Below are 12,968 nucleotides of genomic sequence, written 5' to 3'. Positions count from 1 at the left end.
CAGAAAGAAAATATTGAACTGAAAAAAAATAGGTGGAATAAATAATAAATCTTGATTTTTTTTTTTTTAAGGTTTTGTGGAAGTTGCTCCTTTGAGACATGACAGTCATAGTTAATGTTTTAAAAAACATTTTTGTACTGACCTTTTATCACCATCTTTGAGCTGTTAGTGTCAGGGCTTTTTGTTTCTAAAATGATTAGCCAGGCAGCTGTAGCTCTGAAGTCAGCTTTTACACTTTCCTGTGATTTTTCATGGATTCACAGAGCTTAAGGCCAGGGGGTCTAACCTGACCCCACTGTAACACAGATTACTGATTGGCTCAGTTGCTCCATAGCAAGGCCAGTGACTTGTGCTTTGCTGAAATATGCTTTCCAGCAGGTGTCCTTCTGTAATTTGAAGACCATGAACATCCATACCTTCTTCTAATATTCTGTTCCAATGGCAAATCATTTAAAGGTCTCTTAAATCGCTGTATCATAAAGATAGAAACCTTGCTTTCAATTAAACTTTGTCACACTGCAGCCATAGGCTATTGATAGGCCTTAATCAAGAGATTAACAAATCAACTAACAAGTTCCTATTTTTTCCTTGTGACAGTATATCAAATAAGCTCTGTTTCCTTTTGATTGATTCCTTCCATCTCTCTGTTATTTTTTGTGGCACTTTTTATGCCTGATTCCCCTCTCCCTTCTTTGTTCCACTCCCCCTCAACTTTTAAAATAGGTGCACATCAGAAAGGAGTGGACTAGCCCAGTATCAGTTTCTGTAACAAATATTGAAGAGATAGAAGCTCTTAATAAGCACCACTTTATTTTTTATATTCATAGTCCTTATTAGGTCTTTTGTCACCACATTCTTATGAGACCTAGGAGATATTTCTATATGTTAATATTATCTAAAGTCCAGACTTCCATTTTGTCTTTGTGGTCTCCATTCCATGGTCATAGATTAAAAACTTTGTATTGGGTTATAACACATCTTATTTTAATACCATTTTACCAGTCTAGCTAGTTCTCACAAATCTAACCATTCTCTGAAGATTCATCTGACTGCAAATACATCTTTATATTTAAGGAAGACATTTAGGTATTCTTAGGGAGCGATTGAAATCAGGTAAGTCACCCTAGAAACGTCTTATTTCTTTTACAGAATGTATATGTAGCTAAACTATGACTAACTCAGATGAATGAATGCAGACATGTTAGAAACCTACCTATTGTAAAATACACTTTTTATCAGTCTTTGTGCCAGAATTACTTTATGCTTGTGGCTATAACTTTCATTAAAAATACTGAATATTGAAAGGGTATGTGGAAGAAGTCACCATCAGCTCCTTAAATGATGTCCAGTCAAGGACTTTTCAGGGCAGTAAGGGGTACTGAGAGTAGGAGGCCATGAGTAAGAACATACAGAGACACAAACCTGACCAAGAAACCATAAGGGAGGCAGCAAAGAAAACCAAATCTGGTCAGTCACATAAATTGGAAAGAGTATGTGGAATATAGGTATGCTTGTGTCAGTGAGATTTTCTGATCTAGGAACTTGTGAAACACAGTGAAAGGAAGGAAGGGAGTGATAAACAAAACAGACACAAACATGACAAACAAACCTAATGGGGCAAAGACAAGATACAGAGCTGTGGCAGGGCAGGAGGGTGCTGGGCTGGAGCTGTAGAAAGTGGTGCATGTTCCTAATTTCTCTTAACAAATACTGTGAAGCTATATCCAAACAAGGTTGATAGTTGTTTTTTGTTTTTTTTTTGGTTTTGTTGCAGCTTCTTAACTTTAACAATTCTGTTCTACAGTGAGGTCTCACTCTCAGTTTATTTCTGATATGTTATTTTGCCAGTGCTTCATAGAATTAGTTTTCTTTCTACTGATAAATTTTTCCATGCCTACTTTCCAGATTTCCTGCTCAAACAAAGGAATGGCTTATCCAAAAGAAAAGAAAACAAGAAAATGTAAGGTATGTATGTCTAAACCAGATTTTAATTTTGAAGAGTACTTAAAACCTATGTGGGTCACTTATTCAAATTGCCTAACATATTTCCCCCTGAATTTGACCTGTGACGAGACAAAAAGGAAAGAAATTATGTCTATTTTAGTGTTTTGGTATGTAATATAGCTATTCCATAAGGAAGACAGGCTAGCATATGAAAAAGTGAGCAATTAAGTTTGTACACTGCCTGGGCATACTGGGGAGCTCCAAGGAAGACCAGCAATGTTCTGGTGACACTGCACAATAGCCCTCTATATGAAAGTTTGTATGAGAGAGATGGGTTAAACCTCATTTACCCTTCAAACAAGTTGATTACTTTGGGAGATCCATTTTCTTTCTAGAGAAACTTGACTCATCAAAGCAGATACTCATGACGTGCTAGTGTAGAATGAAGAGTTTCCATTAGGAGGAAAAGTCTTGCTTGAGGCAGGAGAAAGCGAAATGTTTCCTGGGAGTTCTCTGCTCTGTGGTTTTCAAACTATTTTATTTATCTTGGGAGAAGTTATCTAACTTGTTGGCTTCATATTCCTAAAATAAGAAGCACTGGAGATGATGCTGCCCCTGTGTATTCAAGGCTGCCTCAAAGACTGCTTCTGACCATGCCAAGAAATTTTTAACCCCTTAGAGACTCAGTCTGTATGTGACAAAGCTGATTTTCTCAAAAATGAGTCCATTTCACTGACTGTCATTCCTTCCCACAGACTATAATAATAGAGACTGGATGCTCATTTTCTAGAGACACTTCTCAGCAGGGCTTTGTTTCAGAGACAGAGGTGACTCTTGGATCTTCTAACACCAATCACAAAACTTCAATATGACCAAGAAAGTAAAAATAGCTGAAAATACAAAGAAAAGGCACTTAATTTGTACTAATTGAGAACCTTTAATTTTAGCATTAAATGGGAATAAAATTTGTACATATAGATAAGATTGTAGCAGACATTTCTTTTATGACCACAACAGCAGACTGAACATCAGTTTATAAGCTCAGGTAGTGTCAAAAGTGGTAATAGAAAGTGCTCTGTGAGGAAAAAAACCAAGAAAGAAAAACCCAGAGTGTTTAAACCCCATATTCTATAGTTTATACATTAGTTGAAAATTATCTCTTTTTTTTGAGTTCAGAATTTTGCTTCTGACATTTAAATGTGTGTCACAAATCTCTAAACCAATACCCTTATTCTAATGATTTAGGAATGCTTTTAGAGCTAGCTGAAGTGTCTGTGTCATTTCTCTGTGTGTCATTCAATATCAAGGGTTGTAACGTGGCAAAGAAGACACTTCCGTTGCACAAAGAAATTTTTAAGTGCTTTTAATTAGCTATCATTTCCAGGTTGGATTTGAGTGCTTAAAGACTGTTTTGTGAAGCATTCCTGAAGATTCTTCAGTAACATTTAAGTGACAAGTGCCTCTCACAAAAGTAAAAGAAGGTTTGGTGGAGGCAAACAAAAATATTCTACCACTGCTGAATAAATTCCTCGTTTTGGCTGATATTCGTCATATCAATTTTTTTCCTTCTCCTTCATGGTCATCGTAAATAGACATTCAGTGGTTTACACAGGCACAAAGCATATCCTGGGTTTTGGAATCAAGTTTGATGTAGAGATTAATGTAATATTAGCAGAAACGTTAAGGAAAAGACAATGAAACGCACACACAGGTGGTGCCAGATGCCTTCCTGCTTGTGCACACACAGTGCCTTTTGTAATTCCAGATTAAACTCATGTAAAAAGGATCCAGATTTTTCTCCTGGGCCAGCCTGAATATTCAGATCATATGGGTAACATTTGGGCTGCTGAATGTGTCCATGATTTATAGTGATCCCTGCAGGCCTAGTGGTGCAATGTGGTTTATCTCCACACAGCTCTGGGATTGTTGCACCAGGAAGAGCAGAGTGCATTCACATGGTCTAGCATTTGACCAGATCTTCTCTGGCTCCTGTGTATTGGATCTGTGCCCATAGTATTCAGAATAATTTAATTATTTTTATGTAATTATAATGTAATTATAGTTAACGTAATAAACTAATTTATAATTTATATGATGGTATAAATATGGACTACATGACACAGGGTGTTGGTGTGTGAAGATGTGGATTGTTTAGAAGCAAAGAATGAGGTGAAAGAGGAGTAGAAATTCTTGGGATAATAGTAGGGAAAAAAAGATATGTAATTATACATGCTAGAGTCAGTTCCAGGCTTGGTTACTCTAAATCCACATCTGTTACTGATCTTACAGAAAGATGGTCAGTTTGTTTATTTTGAAAGAAAGCCCATTAATTACTTGAGCATGATCACATGATCAGTATCCAGGAGTGAAATGGAAAATTTTATGATTTCATAGTTTTATGACTGTTTTGCTGTACCCCAACTAAATATTCTATCTCCAGCAGTTGCCAATAATGGAAAATTAGGGAAGAGTACAAAAGCAGAATAAACACACAATGACATTTTGCCTCCCTGAGTACTCAGGGCTGTGCTCTAAGTACAAACTACTCTAGAGATGGTGTTGTGTAAAATAACCCTTGATAGATTTCCATATATTTGTCCAGTCTCTTTTTTTCTCATACACAATTTATATCCTGTGCTGAGAATATAAACAACTTAACTGTTAATGCTCTGTATAAACTTATAACTTCTCTGTTTCTCTAATAGTAGTTCTCAAGGAACCTTGATAAATACTCTTAGAAATTCAAATAAACTGTTAGCTGTTTTCCCACTGTTTACGTGCTAACTGCAGTTCATATTAATATGAATCATCAGGTGAGAATGTGAGATATGAAGTTGAAAGAGAAATGAAAAAAGAATGGTTCATACTGGATGCAAGCAGAGCTTTTTTCTTCTCAAAGAGACAAGTATAGCAGTGCAAGAGGCTTTCCAGATCTGTGCAGTCTCCACCCTCACAGGTTCTCAGGACCCAAATGGATGAAGCCCTGAGAAACTTGATATGACCTCAGAATCAGTTCTGCTCTGAGCAGGGCTTGAACTAGAAACATCCTGAGGTCCCCTCCAAATTAAATTATCCTGTGATCCTGCTTAGCTGTTGGCTGCTCTTAATACATATGTATTCCAAGGTAGCATTGAAACCCCACAGACCTCAGTGTTGTCATAAATACTCAAAGACACCATTGCTAACCTTATTCTATTAAACATGACTACAGGTTAAGTTTGGTGTCAAATATTTGTGAAGGTTTATTGTTCAGTGTGATAGAGCTTTATAAGATCATTTCAACAAGGTGTTAGTGTGTGTAAATCTATGACAAGACATGAATAGAAACCCACAAATTTTACTCTTGAGATTCAGCCATAGAACATTAAGGAAAACACTGGGCAGTTACAAACTAGTGACACCTTTTCTGTAAACTGGAAACACTGACTTCTGCTCAGCTGTGTCTAACAGTGGGCAGAGTCCTCACACTTTCCATCTTTATATAATTTATAAATCAGCAAATATTGAAAAAAAGCCTGTTTAAACATCTATTATATATATTTTGGTTTACATCTTAAATATCTTTTATCCCTTCCTGATGTTCTACTGACATTGGTATTACACATGATTTTCAAAGGTTCCTTGGGAGGTTTCTAATCCAGTTCCTCAAAGCAGCATCCAATGAGTTCAGCCCACGTTTCCCACAGCTTTGTCCATGCCTTGAAAACCTCTAAAGAAGGTGATGTGAGCATTGGTTGGAAATTAGCTCCAATATTAAATATTCTGACATCATTTTTTTTCTTTTATATCCTGTCTGAACCACTCGTATTTTAACTTGTACACAAGTTGCCTCTTACCCACATGTGCCACTGTGAAGAGCTTCTCTTTGACATTCTTAACAACCATAGCTACTAGGAGGCTGCTCTTAGGTCCCCCCCCAAAAGCTGTCTCTCTTCTCCAGGCTGAACAAATCTGGTTTTCTCAGCCTCTTCTCATGGGACAAGTGGGCCAGGCCCTATCTGGCTTAGTGGCTTCCTACTGGACTTACTAGCTTGAGTTTCCCTCATTTTATGGAATTTTTAATGCCTTGGAGATTTTAGTTTGGTTATCTAATAACTAATATCACAGATCTAAGATTTCTGTAAGAATACAGTTCTATGTGACTGATAAAAATGATAGTTCTCAGAGATACTGTGAATATTAACAACAATATCCAGCAAAAGGAAGCAAACTTCTAGGAAGCTCTTCAATAAAAATAACATGAAAACTGTCACAAATCTTAAATGAATTATTTGCTGCATTTGTTAATGTAATGCATTTCCACTGAATTAGCTAATATGAATGAGCCTATAAAGTGCTTAATGAATTTCCATATAACATATAGGCAGCATTTTTTGTGAGTATACAAACACATATATATCTGTACACAAGTACATATGTCACCAGTGGCTATGGACCTGACTATTTTGAATTAGAGTATGAAATCAAGCTCATTCACAATGTGCAAAGCAAATATAAAAAGCAGAATGTTTTCAAACTTTCACAGGATATATAACTCAAAGGGTTAAGTTTTAATTCTTGCACAGACAGTATTGCCAAGGATTTCTCATTTACAGAAAATAAGATGCTTCAAATCTGATTTAGTTAAATAGAGCTACAGCCTGTCACTAATTTGTGGTCAAAGTATAATTTTCATGAGACATAAGCTCCTCTTTAATGTAATTTTCATGAGACTATCCTTCAGGATGTGTGCAGCCTTCAGGTCAGTAAAACAGAGATTTCAAAAGACCTTATTCTCTAAGGAAAAAATGTCTGTTTGTATTCCTATTTGAAAGCATACACGCAAGTAGTCATCAAACCTGCAGCTTCCTTAGACACATCATTAATTTATGTAGGTTTGAAAACTGCAGTTTGGGTCTGATTTAAGTGTATGGTGTTCAGCAAAGTGCTTGTTCTAACTGGTTCTTTAATAGAAAAGTGAAGAAATATATTGAAGGACTCAGTGTATAGACTCAGTGTATTTCAGATACTGAAATTAGAGTTCCAATATGTACTATAGGTGAAACTTTCTAGAAAAGGGAAACATGTTGGATAGGCACTTTCTAAAAGTTTTCCTTTAGGAAAGTATTTGCTTATTTATTCTTGTTCCCACTTTACATCGTCACTGTTTCTTTTGTAGGTGGAAGTAATGACAACACTGAAACAGCTTTGAGAGACTATTCTCTGGTTCAGTGAACTGAAAATTACACAACCTCTCTTGAGGTTCTGTTTAAATTTTTGAAGTGGTTATACAAAGTCTTCAAAGGTGTTTGCATTAAAATAAGTCAGAGAAGAAAATAAATTGGGAACAAATCTAGCTTACCTTACCCATTTGTGTTGCCCTACGGATGTTAATGAAACTACTTAATGTGAAAAAGACAGGGAGATAAAATTTTATTATATTAAATTTATAGCCAACAACATAGCCCATACTTTCAGTTCAGGAAAGAAAGAATTTTTTCTTAACAGGGTCATATTTAAATCTGCTATTCTGCAGTAATTTATATAACAGTCTTTATTTCTGTGGATCATTAGATTTCATAGTACTTTTTTGTGTTCAGAAGGTGACCTAGAATGTAAGTTTACAAAGAGGTTTTCAAAGAAGAAAGGGAGGGAGAAAGTATTTGCTTCCAAATGTTTACAACTATTTCCTCAGCAGTTTTTCCATGCTTTTTTGTGCTTTTGATATTTTGGCTAATCTCCAAGTGGATGTGAAATACATGTATTAAGAATAAAAGGTAAATCCCCTATTTCATGCTGACTGTTCCTCCTTGCAAAGAGAGGGGGAGAAAAGTAAACCAAAAGCTGACTGAATGTTCATTCCACCTGAACTACAAGGATTAGGAGTGAGCTTGCTTCACCATACACTTGCTTCTCTGGGTTTCTAAAGAGATAATGTGACACAGATTTTTCTTAAAATGCCACTTCAGTGTATGAAAAGTTACCTCCCCAGATTTTCAGGAGTTTTGAAAAATAAAATAAAAAAATGTTACCTCAGAGTTCAAGACGCTTCCCAATAACATTTTACCTGTCAGTTCTAGAAATGTTACTTCTTACAGTCAGTCAGGAATCCATAGAAACATAGATGAAGTTGCTATTTTATGTTATTATCCATGTTTTTTTCTTTAGAGAAGAAATATAAATCTAAGAATCATCTTGGTCCTGATGTCCTAATATTTCTTTAACATAAATAGAGTAAAGCATGTTAAACTCCCCAATATAAAGAAGCTAGTCATGATTTGTATGTAAGGGAATAAAAATTTAATACAACTCTGATTATTTTCTATAAATACTCAATGATGAAACTGTGCATGTTAATCTAATCTGAAAATATGAATACAAATGCCTCTGGCTCTAAAAAAAAGTGTATTAAAATATTTTAATTGTATGACATGATTTTTTTTACTGAATATACTGTTGAATGTAACAGTCATTCGCAGCATTTTTTTATTCTTATATTCAATTCATTTTATCATATGAGTAAAGGCTGTTAGAAGAATCTACTTAAATCTTGTCTTAAGTTTCTTACAGTGCCTTAAAATCTTATATATTATGAATTAAGGACATATTAAAAATGTCCTTCATTCATTCAACATTTTTCAGAAACAATACATGTGATTATGATAAATAACCACAATAAGTTAGGTTGTTATAATAATAATAATAATAATAATAATAATAATAATAATAATAATAATAATAATAAGTATTATTATTATCATTATCATTATCATTATTTAATAAATAATAATAATTAAATAAAAATGTGTATTTGACTTACCAGTGCATCAATGACTATGGTTCCATGTATCAGGGAGTCAATAATGATAAGTTTTGTGAATTACTTTGAGCTTCACTGCTTTTTTACATAGCCTGTGGGTTCATCCTGACATATTATAATAAATCTGAAGAAAAGAGGGGCAAGAAAGAATTGGTTTGTATTCTACAGTTGTACACAGTTTTTACTCAAACAAACAGATATAATATTCACTCTTTCATAGATGTCACACCATGAATGGCAGGGATTCTAGGCAGAGCTTTATTACTACTCTTTAATACAAATCCTGACCAAGACATTAATCTGCTGAGTCAGTATAACAGTTTATGAAGGTGGTTAATGCTGAAATTATTAGATTTCTGTTTTCTGTCTGAAATTTCCCCTTAGGCATATAAGTTGTCTGTCAACAAGCTAATAATGTTTATGACCTGTTTATGGGGTAATGACTACACTCTTTGCTAAGTGAACCCTGAGGCAAAACTCCAGAAGGTTTGTCATCTCATGGTGTAACTATTATAGACAAAAAGAACACTAATTCTGAAGTCATTAATTAAATTATATTTATTACAGGTTTATAGCCTCTTGCCCTTCATTCTGCTTACATACTATAAATCTATTTCAGATTAGTTGTTGCTTTTAGAGCTATGTAGTGAAAATGCTGGTCATAAGTTTTACCTCTCTTCTCTGATGTCCCTTGGTGAAAAGTTGATTTCACCACAAGCAGGTTGCCTTCAATGTGCATTCCTGTCAGAGTTAATGGTTTGTAATACTAACTTGCAGTCAGCAAATTTGGGGAAGTGTTAGTGATCAGTAGATTCCCTTGACATGCCATGTCAAAGCAATGTCAGGGGAAAATCTATAAGTGAAAATCAAGGTCATGCTTTGACTTTTGAATTTTACTTTACATTAATAAGCTTGAAAGTTAAAAATACACTTGACGGTGACATTTTTGCATGCTATGAGATATGAAGAAACACAATTATTAATCTGTATGTCTTAAAAGGTAATGGAAAATATGTAACAAAATATTACTAGAAATAATTGTGATGTTACCATTGATATGAGCCACTCTTATTTGTTCACATCAGATGTACTCACACATGCCTGCTGGGACAGTAACCTTATCTTGCCAGGCAGACCCTGCTTGTTGTGTTGTTGTGTTTAGTCAGGTGTTTAGAATATAAGCCCTGTGGGACAGTTTCTATCCTTGTGTGATATATTTGTGCTATATCCAGTACAATCTATCAGGGAATCTAATCCCTGATAGAATACGTTGAGCACTAAGCAATGGATCTAGTTTTTGTTGCTCTTTTACCTTATCTCATCAGCTTTACTTATTTATTTGTTGTCTTGTTTAATTTTTAATTTATTTAAAGATATGTGTGGTTGATACTTATCTAATTACTTCCTTAATATGATGTGGTAATTTTATTAAATTATCTCCTGACTGCATATAAATGCATTTATGATGACTGGATCATCTTCTCTGACCTTTAAATTAAGACAAACCCTTGAATACTACTCAGTTAAACCATACTGAGACTAATAAATTGTATTGAACTTTCAGGCTTCATGATACACAAATATACAGAAACTTCAAGTGACAGAAAATTCTCTATCTCTCTCAGTAGAGATAAAATACTGCCAGTGTAAAAGAATTCTGCCAGTTTCAAAATAAAAAAGATGGAAATATTTTGTTCCTATACTATATTTTTCCCATGTTTTCTTCATTTTGAGAATCTTTTCTTCATCTTGAATGCTTCTCCCATATACTTTGGTTCACTATATTGCTAAACTATACTAAGTTATGGATTTCATTAATATACAAGTTTATTTCCAGTTTAATTTCTTCTCATATTTTTCAAAAATATGTCTGAGGTGTTTTTCTGTAATTTATTTTTTCTATATTTCCACCATTAGTGAGGATTAAGCATTCAGAAAATATATGAATAAAGCTATATTTCATACACAAATGAACCATTTGGTGGGGTGTCTTCCGAATTCATTTTGGATCAGCCCCTGGAGACTGGTTTTGCTTTTGAACTTTTACTTCAGTGTTTTATGTCTCTTAACTCAAGACCAACTGACCTTAGAGAACCCTTCCCATTAACTCCACTGAACTGATCAATTTTATCCTCTTTTTTACAAACTTTTCCCCTTATGCTTGTCTTTCTTATGCTTGTTATTAGATGTTGAGAACACTTGTTCCTGTGAATTTGATAATAATAGAAATTGCTTCTGTTTTAAATGAGCCACCTTCTTGCCAAAGAGTAGTCAATTAAAATTGGTCAGATTTGATTTTGGTTTTCTGTGGCTTCATGGGAATTTCATCCACAGTCTTCACTGCCTCCCTTTAAATATCTGCAATGCTTATTGCTCAGGGATTTTCTCTTTTATCTCGACATATGCAGGTAAGAAAGAATATTTAGACAAGATTTTTAATAAAGTACTTGGTAATCTGGTTATTTCAGTAAAAAAAAAAAAAAGCCTTAAGTGAACTAAGCAAGAATGGAAGACAAAGTAGGAGGGTGAAAATAGGGATCTTGGCAAAACAACAATGGGTGAGGCCCACTTATCATTTAGACTAAAGGATTACTTTGTTTTCTTAAATCAACATAATTAGCGTTGTTTTTATTTTATGGTTCCTTTTATACTGACAGGGTTATGAAGCAATGGTTTTACCTAAATGAGACCACAGATGTGAACAAAATATTTTCCTCATTAAAAACCAGTGACAAATATCTAAAGGTAAGGTCAAAAGAAGTTAACACGCGCCAGAAACAATATAATTTTATTTTGATTTTGACCCAACAGTCAGAGTCAAATGTAATTCTCATTAAAATATGTATTTATAGTCATTGCAGAGTGGAAAATAATAATAACTAAGAAGTAAATATGGGAAAGGCTATTTTAATAAAAATTAAAGGTTTGATTTAAAAATAAAACTGAAAAAAATCCAATTAATAAAATAAGAAAACATAATATTTTATACTGAAATATTTTAAGACTTTAGAAATGCATAATGTATTGAAGTTAATAAATTCTTCATGATTTTAGACATTTCATTCAATACATATATGGGTTTTTGAGAAGAATAATAATTTGTTAAAGTGTTTCTGAGGTATTTCATTTTTTCATGCATAAGTGGGTTGATGTCTATATATTGATATTGAAACTATGTAGCAAAACACTCAAGTCTGAATTCCTATGATTTGAAACACAAGAGGAAGAGAAGAACCAAAGAAAAAGGACAAGAAGTGAATAAGAAAAAGAAAGTGTAAACTATTTTAGAAAGAGACAGTTTATAGGAGAAAAGGTGAGAGGAATTAAAATGACTGAAATTCACAATACAGAGCACAGATTTTATTTCTACACAGTGCAACTTAGAGAGAGAGCTAACTCATCTTTTCTTCAATAACACACACAAAAAGCCTCACTGGAAACAATCTAATTACATACTCTTCTTTAGAAGAAAACCAACCTTGAAGTTATTTTCAGTGTTGCACATGACCTTGGGTTCTTGCCTATAATGACTGCATTGTTTTGATAAAAATGTTTTCTAAGAACATTCACATTTTCTACATGTTATCTAGAATTTCACAAATAATTAAAATATTATTAAATGGAAGGCAACTGAAAAATTCCAAGATGGAGTATGTAGCTCATATTTATGTATTGCTTCATATTTGTGTACTGGAATCAGCATATTTGAAATACGACTTTATTCCCAGAACCATATCTTTTGCAGCCAGTTGAGTATCAGAATAAAGGAACAGAAATGTCTATGGTATTGTTAGAGTAATTTGCACCTTTGCATTGTTCACTTTCCATTCTTCCAGTCAACTTTAATTATACAATTGGAAACAAAGTGAAATGGAAACTTCTCTCAGACATTTTAGAAATAAAAAAGGATATATTCTAAATTAAACAGTAAATTCAGCTCCAGGCACATCATATTTTGATAGCAGCAGGGAAACTTTGAGGGAGATTTTCATTTAAGAAGGTCAAAAAAAAAATCAGAAAAGAATATTAGTCTTTTCAGACCAGCTACTTTGCAACACTGACAGGTTGCATGCCTCGGATTCAAATATTTCAAAGCTTATTTTAGAATCTAATTTTGAGTTTGAGGTTTCTGAGCATAGCGAAGTCTCATCCTCTTGGCCGTGACATTTTTGCAAGACAAAAAAAAAAAAAAAGTGGTATCTGTTAAGCTGCCCCAATTAAAACA

General features: G+C 33.9%; 1 long non-coding RNA gene across 2 annotated transcripts in view; it reads right to left on the bottom strand.

Annotated features, from left to right (window-relative positions):
- LOC139796357 (uncharacterized) overlaps positions 1-9,523 on the bottom strand; it is a 136,207-nt gene extending 126,684 nt beyond the window's left edge. For both annotated transcript variants that reach the window (XR_011725971.1, XR_011725970.1), the window contains exons 1-2: positions 9,416-9,523; positions 8,744-8,867 (exon numbers count right to left, since the gene is read on the bottom strand). This is a non-coding gene — a long non-coding RNA (uncharacterized lncRNA). The remainder of the gene's footprint in view (positions 1-8,743; positions 8,868-9,415) is intronic.
- Positions 9,524-12,968: the final 3,445 nt, after the last annotated feature.

This window comes from Heliangelus exortis, chromosome 4 (assembly GCF_036169615.1).
Source record: "Heliangelus exortis chromosome 4, bHelExo1.hap1, whole genome shotgun sequence".
NCBI classification, from domain to species: Eukaryota; Metazoa; Chordata; class Aves; order Apodiformes; family Trochilidae; genus Heliangelus; species Heliangelus exortis.
This window is presented reverse-complemented; position numbering and strand designations above follow the sequence as displayed.